Genomic DNA, 10,700 nt, shown 5'->3' on the forward strand with positions numbered 1-10,700 from the left:
GCTGTCAGCGACACATAATTATCTCTTTTTCACAGACCAGGAAACCACAAGGAAGATGTAATTGGGCCAAAACCAATTGGTCGAAAAGATAGTGGCCAAATATAATTTGGCCAAAAACAAGTTAATCACCATAATAATATGTTAGGAGGTATTTGGTTAAAACGGAGTGTTTCCCGGCACGGACGGAGGTTGCCAGGCGTGTTCAGCCGCGCTCGTGCGAGGTTTAATGAGGCGGCAGCTCGCACCCTGTCTCCAGCGCCGCGTCTCCCCTGCTCCTTGGCTCTGCGCTCCATGCGACGGGAACACGCAAACCTTAATTGGCTTAAGAAGCTAAATATTAGGCAATAATGTCATTTAATGGCGCCTTTTGTTGCTTTGTTTCTTATTCTTGTCAGACAAGCTATTGGCGCTTCTCGTGGAAAACTCGGGAAACACAGGCGAAGAATAAAGAGCTTCGGAACGGCCGGTTTCACCGTGCGGAGCCTTCCGGATGCCTGCGGGGGAGGGAACGAGGCGTGTGTATAGGCCACTGCGGTCACTACCATCGAGCAAGTGCAGGGCAGCTCACACTTCCTGAGACCCCTTGGAGGCCGCCGCCGCGCTGGGACAGACTGGGACAAACAGTGGGCGGAGCTGGGGCCTCGCTGGCTCAAAGTCTGACCCTGCCGTCCCCACCCAAGGGCGTCGGGTGCCCCGGGAAGGGCGCCTCCACAGGATGTGACCCGGCGGACCGGCGCCTACCTGCAGCGTGGGGAGTTCGCAGACATCGGGAAGGTTGGGCTGACGTCAGTACTTGGTGGGGAGCCGGCGGCAATCAGCCGGCCGCGCTGGGTCACTCAGTGTCTCCCGGCCTCAGAGCCCTTCTCCATGACATGGGCGTGACAGCTCCCAGCGCTGTCGGCACGCGACGGTTAGCAGGACAAGAGGTGGGGGAGCTTCCTGGGACTGCCGTGCCCGAGCACCACACGGACCGAGCGTCTTACACACTGACCCGTGCGGCCCCACCGTCCAGAAGGTGGAGGGCCAGGGCCTCAGCCGGGTCGGCTCGAGGGGGACAGGCCAGGTCCCCCGCCTTGCTGTGGTCAGCCATCTGCCCCCGTCTTCCCGCCACCTTCTGTGTGTGCGAGTGCACGCATCCAAACCCCCCTTCCTATGAGGACACGAGTCACCCTGGATTCAGGCCGCCCTGATGACCCCCGCATTGACTAAATCACCCCTGTAACTGCTCTTTCTCCAAGTCCGGTGCCAGCGTATGCGCCTTGGGGGCCTGCCCCCACCGATAACAACCACGTGGAGGAAAGGATTGACCACCGTGGGCCCCACTCCTGTCAGACGACATCAGCCAGATGGGCTGTCTTTGGGGCCACGCAAGAGCCTATGGGGCCAGGACCCCAACACGTGGCAGGAACATTCCAAGACAGGCACGGGGCTCCTCCTGGTGACACCAGCCCAGTGTCCAAATGCCGGCTTCAGGCCCAGGGTGACCCATCTCTCAGCCACAAGCAGTGTTGGGCAGAGATGCTCACTGCCAAGTCCCTCCCAGAATTGCCCTTGGCCGGAGGGAGCTGTCCCCCTCCAGGTCAGGCCCCTTGCTGGGCTGGCTCGCACCCAGAGACAAGCCAAGGGCCTCACCCTCCTGCTCCGATCTGGACCAGTGCTAAAGGGCCACCCTAGACCCACACACGCTTCACACCAGCAGAGGCCTTTGCTTTGACTGCACGGCCGCCAGCCCGCCCCCTCGGCCCAGCCCCGTTCCCTCACCTCCCACAGGCCCTGATCGTGAGAATATCCCACAGCTGCCATGTCCAGGAGACCGTCCTGTGACCAGCACCGCCAGGGCTGCGCCCAGCAAGCAAGCCCTGATTAGGTCTCTGGGTCCGGCTCATCTCCCAGCTCTGGCAATAAGGACCCCGTCCAGGCGAGGGGGAGGCTAGCAGGTCATCACACCCACCATGCTGCACTACGCAGTATTCCCCAAATTCCAAATACTGACCCTCAGAACGCCACCTTGTCTGGAAACAGGATCTTTGCCGACATTGGTTCAAACGAGCTCGTTCTCGGTTAGAGCGGGAAAGATGCACGGGAAACACCGCACGCGCCAGTGCAGACGGACAGAGGTCCGGGCAGTAGATCTATGAGTCACAGGATGCCTGGGGTCACCGGTGTCACCAGAAGCAGGGGAGGGGAGCGGGGCGGCTTCTCCCCAAGCCTCCGGCAGGAGCCAGCCCTGCTGCCACCCTGATCTCAACTTCCAGCCTCCAGGACATTGGAGGAATCCGTTTCTCTTGTTGGAAACCGTGCCCTCTGGTTTGTGGTCATTTGTTACGACAGCCCCGGGACCCTAACACATTCACCATAAACATTAAAATTAACTGAGGAAACAGATCACTTGAATGAACCAATAATCATTAAATAATTTGGACCCAGCAGTGAGAAGTTTGATCTCATGAAGGCAATCTTTTTGTTGTGCAAACCGTCAGGGATAAGGGGAAAGGGAGACGTTACCTTAGTAGTTTATGAGGCTTGTTTAATGGGATGTAATAGGCTTGAGTTCAGGAATGCAAGGATAATTCAAGGTCAGAAATTCTGATAAATATCGCACATTAATACATCTAAATGAAGACACCAGGGAGTATCACATAGGACGCAAAAGTGAAATCCTCATCTGTTATTGAGTAGAAACAACTTTTAAAAGTAAGAAATAGGATGACCTAGGAGTAGCAAAGGTCTGTTACAAGCCTACAGTAGACAACAGACTCAGTGGTAAAACTCCCATGTCCAGCAAGGGAGGACACGGGTCACGTCACCATTCCCACTTGCACTTGCCAAGACAACGAGAGGAGAAAAAGAAAGCAGAGTAAAAATCGGGAAGAATCAGACAAAACTGCCCATGTTTGCAGCAGCACAGTGGTCTTCCTAGAAGAGACCAGCCCCTCCAGAGAACCCAACAGGACAATCCGGCCTCGCTCCCGTGAAAAAAACCAGCTCGCAGAATTCTAGAAAACTTAACATGGCCCACGTCAGCCGGCACCGCATACCACTGGGTGTCACTCCCACACTCCCTGCCCACGTGGGGTGCTGGGCGGCCCTGGGCTGCAGAGCAGACGGCATCTCCCAGATTGGAGGCCACTGTGCTGCGGGCCCAGAAGTGCCCCATGTCACTGCTACTCATGCCCAGAGGCGGTCATGGGATTCCACCTCCCCAAGAACAGAAAGTGCCATGTGCCTGTTCCTGGGAGGGGAGAGACCCCCAGATTCCCCGGGGCACAGCCAGTGACTTCCACTTACACCGAGTCCGTTATCAAGAAGAGTCAATCCTGTTAGGGTGTGAATTTCCCCCAAAATAGTCTTTAAAGTCATTATGTTCCAATCAAATTTCAATAGGGTGTTTTATGGAACTTACTAGAGAATCAGGAAATTATTAAGGAAAAACGAAGCGTCTGTAACAGCCAAGATTTGGAAGCTCAGCTTGTCTGCTCAGAAGTCGATGCTTAAAGAGTGACAAGAACCGAGTTGGCTTGTCCCTGATGCTGAGATGGAAGCAGGACACAGGATGGTGGGGGGGGTGTCCCGGGATGAAGGGAGACCTCAGAGCGGGTAGGTTTGCCGCGCAGAACCCGGGAAACGTCAGAGGAGGGGCCGGATTCAATATGGAGCAGTCCAAACACGGATTAAAGGATGTGGTGACCACTGGTGCCCCATAATAAAACAAAACGAGTCCTTACTTCATGCCACGTGCAGAAATAAATCCCGGGGGAGTAAATCCCTAACGCAAAGAAGTAAACTTTCAGGAGACAATATTAGATCAGCTCGGCATAAGCTTGAGATGGGAAAGGATTAATTAAACCAGACACAAAAAGCCCATGACCTTCAATAGTCGCTTTGACTCAATTAAAATTGAAACGTCTTCTACAGCAAAAAATCCGCAAACAAAGGAAAAATACAGGAAAAGATCATGTGCAGTGCGTGCGGCTGAGGAAGACGGGCTGGGGGACAGAGCGAACGCCCACCCGTCGGCGGGGAAGAGCCAGTCAGCCCGGAAGCAGGGACAGGTGGGGGGCCCGGCGCACAGCAGCCCACACAAAATGACACGCGGGTGGCCAATAAATACACTTTCAAGTGTTCAGCCTCACCCTTAGTCAGGGAAATGCAATTAAAACCAGAGGAACTCGCCCTTCAGCACCTGTGTGCCAGTCTGTGAGGCTCAGGATGTCAGCCCTTAGGAAAACGGGGGCGGGGGTCCATGCAGCCACCTCGGGGCGCTGTTTGGTGACATTTAAGGACTCCGAGGGTGCCGCGGCTGTCCCACCCAGGGTGCCTTCCCCGCACGCCGCGTGGCTGGAGAAGGTCACCCAGATGCACGCGGTGACGCACAAGGAAGCAGCGCCAGCAGAAAGAGAGAAGACATGGGAGCAACCCCCCCCCTGCCAGGGACCCGGGATGCGGCACTGAAGGCTCGGGAGCCCGGCTGTGGCCGCAGCCGGGGCCGGCGTGCAGCAGACACATCGGAGGAAGAGGTTTAGAAGTGTTGGCACAGCGTGGTTTGGTGTCTGTGTTTCTGCCACAGAAGGGGGGCGTGGCAGCCGCCGTTTCTAGAATGAAGGACTCATGGGGCAGACCGCAGCCAGACCCCGCAGAGCACAGACGTCGACAGACCCGTGGGCAAGCCCTGACGGCTGGTGCAGGGCCATGTACCCCGCAGGTCCGTTACCCAGAGCCACGGCTCTGGCAAGCGCAGGTGCTCGGGCGTGGGGTCTGGGGATGGACAGTGGTTCTCATGCCGGCAGACGGAGCCATCCCGGCGGGTCCGGAGAGCTGCCTCCCCAGCTCCAGCATCTCCCTGATCATACGACGCCACTGTGTGCTCTGACACGAGAGCGGGGACCCGAGAGGAGCCCAGAGACTGCGTGCGTTGGTCGTTACGCTGAGGTGGGTGCTGGGGGATTCCCCAAACCACAGGCTGGCGGCAGCATGGAAACCCTAGTTCCATCGCGGGGTTGGCCAGGGGCGCGGGGAGCCCTGTGCTTTGCTGCGGGTGGCCGTGTTTCGTGCCTCGCGGGCTCCGGGCCCCATGGCTGATCTCGCCGTATTTCTGCAGTTTAAGGGTTCCCCTCCCGCTCGCCACTTCTAGTCTAAAATAAACACGCGCCCGAAGATAACGGAAGAACCCGAGGCTGTGCGTAATTAGATATGAACAGCACAAAATGCCCAAGCTGAGGGCAAAAATAAATAAATGGGAAGAGAAAGCTTTAGAAAAAAAAAAAGCTGCTCTGTGAAGAAGGGAGCAAGGTCCCAGCCCTGACGCAGCTCCCCGGCCCGCCAGCCTCCTGACTCAGTTTCCCCGCCTGTCACAGGCCGGTAGAGTGCAGAACTAGAAAATGCCCACGGTTCTTTCCAGGGTCACCGGTCCTGGACTCAGAGACTCTGTCTAAGCACTTGTCACAGAAACCAGACAGCGCATGGTGTCGCCCGGCAGTGAGCCCCCTGGGAACGCCCCTCTTCCCCTGGACCTCATACTTCAGCTCGGCTGCCTTGGCCTGTAAGGTAGAGTCCCTGTTCCTCTTTTATCCCCAAGGTCCCGCATTCTGGTCTCAGGTCGTGTCCTACCCCATCCACGAGCCTCTCTGTGCCTCTCACATACCCCCAGCCCCCGCATGCTGGAGCCAGCACCCCTAGCTGAATTTGGAAAAGTCGCTAACCTTAGCAGTAGGAAGCCAGAGCCTTGACACCATCTGGGGCAGGACCTCTGACCTCTGAACTCTGAGCTAAGTCACCTTTGTCCCCCGCACTGCAGTGTTTACAGCTGTAAACTTGGGGACATGGTACTGACCTCTGGTCGCTGTGACCATCAGTGGGAACATTGTGCGTGATGTGTTTTGCAAACAGTAGAGCCCTTGGCAGAGATGCACCCAGGACTTGCCAGGATGCAGGGACGGGACCTCCTAGAACGATACAAAAACAGTCAAGCCGAGTTGTTCTCAAGGTATCAGACACCAGGGAATGGAGCACTGTGAACCCCAGAGACGGGGATGAGCAAAGCTGGGCCTACCGCTGTGAGCGAGCCTCAGGTTCAGAGCGGGAGCCCAGGCAGAGCTCTGGACCCCTGTGATGAGGAAACAGAGCCTGGGGTGTGGGGGGACCAAGGAAAGAGCCGCCCAGAGACAGGGCTCCTATGACCCGTAGAGGCTCCCCCAGAGCAAATAGACGGAACATTCTTTCTCATGCAAAGGAAGCAGCCCAGGCCAGAGAAGAGCTCCCCCACACCCCAGAGCTCCTAGGAGAGGGTTTCTGTGCTCCCGCAGAGCACAATGGACCCGCCCCAGCTGGCCAGAGGCACAAGGTGCAACAATAAAATCCAGCTTGAAAAGTGGACAAAAGGTGAAAACAGATACCTCACCCAAGAAGACACATGGATGGCAAAAGAGCCCGGAGAAGATGCCGGTCAGTGCCGGTCCTTACGGACTGGCCAACTCAAAACCGCAACGAAACAAGAAAACCTGACGCCACCAAGTCTGGGAAGACGTGGGGCAGCAGGAACCCTGCTCGCTGCCGGGGGGCACGCAAAGTGGGGTGGCGGCTTTGGGAGAGGGTCTGATGGTTTCTTACCCAGTTAAACAGGCTCTTGTGACCCTGCATGACCCCGCTCCGAAAATTCCAGGTGGTTCCCCGATGAAGTGGAAAGTCATGTCCACGTGAACAGAAATGCTGGTGGGAGATTTATGCATAATCAGCCCCAATGGGCGTCCCCCGAGCTCCGTGCAGGCATCATGTGGACAAACGGCCTGGCACGTCCGGAGAGTGGACCCCTGGTCAGCCGCGGAAAGGGTTCGCGGCCCGCTTACGCCGCAATACCGACTCTCCGATGCACTTGGCTCGGTGACAGCGGCCAGACCCAAAGCCTCCAGACGCTGTGACTCCATTTATAGGACAATCTGGAAGGACAGAACTAGGGAACAAGCCGCTGTGGGGGCTGAGGAAGGGCAGAGGGCTGGGCAGGCTGGCTCGGTGGGACGAGGCAGGCGGGCGGGGAGCCGTTCCGAACGAGTGATGGTGGGAACCACACGAAAGTGTGGGTCACCAAGAGTGAACTCGACGGCACCACAAGACAAAAGTAAGTGAGCAGCGTCGGGAGCCCCGGGACGGAAAGCAGCAGCGACAGGTGCGTCTAACCCATCACAGGTGGGAGACATAACCGCCCCCTGCAGCAGCTCAGTGCAAGCTGCGATGGTTTCACTCGGTGCTGTAAGACTAGTGGTGCGAAAACCCACATAAACTCCGTGCTCTGGTGGTACCTGGTTGGACAGCGGCGGATGTGGGTAACAGGGGCAGGTTAGCAACAAGCAGGAGAGGAAGGCCAGAGTCACCCCACAGGGCAGGTTCGCAGTCAGTGGGGCGCACGGGCTGAGATTTACTTTCTGGTAGACACATGCAGGTGCACACAGGACTGGAGACGGAAAGGTAGGCGCACGGGGTTTGATGTTGGTGCCTGCATCCCGGCACCGCCCCGGGAACCCCCGCCACGTGAGCACACCCAGGCCCGACCGTGGTTTCTAAGCACCACCGCCAACATCCGCAGATGGATCATTCCGGAGCCGGAGCGGAGGGCACGTGAGATGCGCCCTGGGCATGTTGTGGCGCCAGGAGGCGAGTGTTCAAGGGAGCGGGGTACGGATGAGACGTGACCAATGGGCACCGACTGAGAACAGAGGCGAACCCGGAAAGAGGTCCCGGGGCCGCAGCTGAGCCGTCTGAGTGACAAAGGAACCCGGAGCTGAAGGCAGGACGTCGGCTCGCGAATCAGAACCGGTGTAAATAAACGTTGGATAGATGAGTCAGCGGGGAGGGGGCAGAGCCTCCTCACGGAAGGATTCCCGGTACTGAAGGCAGAAGGAAGCCGAGAGCAGAAGATCTCCACTGAAACGTCACCGTAACGCGCCCGTAGGCGAGAGGCGCAGCTGGCAGCGAAGGCAGATGTTAAGAAGTCGGGGGCTGGCAGGGCCTCAGAGCGACTGTCCCCGAACCCCGGAATGTGCAGGAATGGCTGCAGCTTCCTTCCCTTGTCCGCAACGCTCTGATGCGCTCGCCTCCAGCAGGCAGTAGAATCCGGCTCCCGCGGCAGCCGGCTGGGCGGCAGAGGCCTCCAGGTCCACGCGGGGAGGACCCAGCCCGGACAGAGGAGGGAGGGAGCGAACGCGGCAGCCCGCGGTAGGCCACCCGGCCCCACGTCCTCGCCCTGCACGCAGGAAGGGCGCTGGTAGGGAAGTGCTGGGACCCACACCCGGTCTGTAGTGGGGTGAGTAGAAAGAGACCAACATCAGCGTGGCGGCTTTGACCACTAGGCAGATGGTGTGGTGGCAGCCCCACGGCAGAGACCGCAGGTGACAGCCCTTGGGCCAAACCCCCACCGCTGTCTGCCATGGAGACCGTGACTGATAAAGTTGGCCCACACCTGCCGTGATGGACATCAGGGGACGTCAGGTCGTGTGTGGCCCGGGCACCGGGCTGTGCTGTCTGTAAGCTTCCAGCCTCAGGCATGGGACAGAGGCTGCCGGGCAAGGATGGGGTTGTCTTATCCAAGGCGCACACCCCACACTCCAAGTCGGGACTCCGGGGTGCCCTGGGGAAGGCAGGGAGGGTCTCTAACCCAATCAGCATGGTCTGCGTCCTTTCTAGTAGCTCGAGGGGTGCCACTCGGGGGAACTCAATGAGGTAGAGAATGTTCCGGGCTTGGTAGGCCGCCTGCTCAGTATAGTTTCACTCTTGGCTGCCCAGCCTTCCCTCGGAATGTGGACGAAGCCACCGTCCCCAGGACGGCCAGCAGGGCGGCCACAGATCTCCGGCCTCTGAACACCTTCCTTTGAGGCATCTCTCATCCCTCACTTGGCTCCTGCAGCCGAGGCTGGACCCCCGAGCAGACAGGATTCATGACGCAGGTACCGGGCAGACACGACTGGCAGGCTTGGTACGCTGGCCCCCGTGGCTCGTTATATTGTCACTGGGGGGGACAAAGAATGTGACCCACCCTCACCCGGGAGCAAGGCCAGAGTCGGGAAACTGTCCCGAAGTGCTCTGAGCTGAGCACTGAGCTCCCAGAACCAGTTCCTCAGACCGACTTCGGTCCTCCGATCCCGAGGTGTCCACCTGGGAGGGCAGGTGTGGACCAGAAGTCAGTGGTTCCCACAGACCCAGCACAGGATGGTGACTTGCCTGCGGCTCCGGACTCCTACGGACCCACGAGCCGCCTACGTGTTCCGCTGCAGCAGGGACGCCGGCCTCCACGGGTCCCCACAAGGGACCTCCTTTAAGGCGAGGAAGGGAGGCGGCCATAACCCATCCCTGCTGGACGGGCAGGCAACCGGCCCAGCGCCAGGGCCTGGGGAATGCTCAGGCCTGGCTTCGCCCACCGGCTTCCCCACTTTTTACTGCCCTACCACAATCGCAAAAGGCATTTAAGACCCACTTTATGGAGGACCAAGGCTTAGCGTGACCAAATCAGGGGACACCCCAAAAGAGGGAATTCCAGACAAAACAGACTATGTGGCTCCTTTGAGAGTCACAGCAGATAGAGCGATTCAAAGCTTTGAGAAGTCCTGCAGCCAAGAATTCTTCCTTCTGTTTTAGCAAACGTTCTAACTTGACTGGCCACAGAATTACTCTTTTTAGTAGCATCAGGCGACACCCCACAGGACTCAATCTCCAGAAACCCTCCCAGTCAATGCTGTTCCTCAGTTTGATGTCAAGTAACTAAGCCAGAGAGTTGCCTGTTAATATTCCATGAGCTGCTGGAAGACCCGGAGTTATGATTCCTTCTTAAATTCATATTGTCATTTGGAAAAATAAGAATCGATAGAGCGAGACTTCGAGGACTTGCAAACTTCCAGGCCAGCAGAGCTCGTCAGAGCAAATCTGTTCTTTGGTGTTGACCCCCCTCCTCTCCCCAAGCCCCCCTTTCCTTGATGCCACGGGACCAGCCTGACCCGCCTGGTACCTCTCTAGCGGCTCCTGCAGGGGCGTGAGTGTGAGTGCGAGTGTAACTGGTCCCTAAGCACACCAACACGAGTGTGGGATTGACTCTTCACAGAAAAGCACAGAGGGACACAGAATAAAAACAGACACCCTCCACCAGGACCCCCCCCCCGACATGTCCCCCGAGACAACCACTTCGGGATGGGATGCTCCTGGTGGCCTTCGTCATATCTCTAAGTCATAAGCTTTTACCTTGGTGTTTTCATTTTCTAGATCATTTCATTGTTGATTGACTCCTGGGGACTTCTGAACCCAGCTCAGGGACGGGGAGAGCATCCCTCACTTTCTTACGAAAGACAAATGCTGGAAGGTGTTGATGTCCTCTGCTGGGCGCACCAGAAAATGGATGTCACAAGAAAATCAAGTAACTCGAGATCTGGGAAAGGAGGCGGCTGCGAGGAGAGATAGGACCCAAGAGCGGCAGACACGATGTAAGCCGGCCAAGAGTTACTAGGCTGTTGAGGACCGAGTGTGGGTTTCGCTGTAAGGGCGAGCCCCGGGGACTCTGAATGTAGAGAGTGTCATACCTTCCCATAGAATTTCCCCGCTCAAACTCCACCAGGAGCTTACAAGGAAGACCTGTGACCTTCCCGGAAAAACTTTCCAAGGTTCACCTGGAGGAAGAGAACACCAGCCGCTCTGAAGGTCTGCTCAAACCCATCCGTCCCATCACC

The sequence above is a fragment of the Mustela erminea genome, chromosome 16 (genome assembly GCF_009829155.1).
Source record: "Mustela erminea isolate mMusErm1 chromosome 16, mMusErm1.Pri, whole genome shotgun sequence".
Taxonomy (NCBI): Eukaryota; Metazoa; Chordata; class Mammalia; order Carnivora; family Mustelidae; genus Mustela; species Mustela erminea.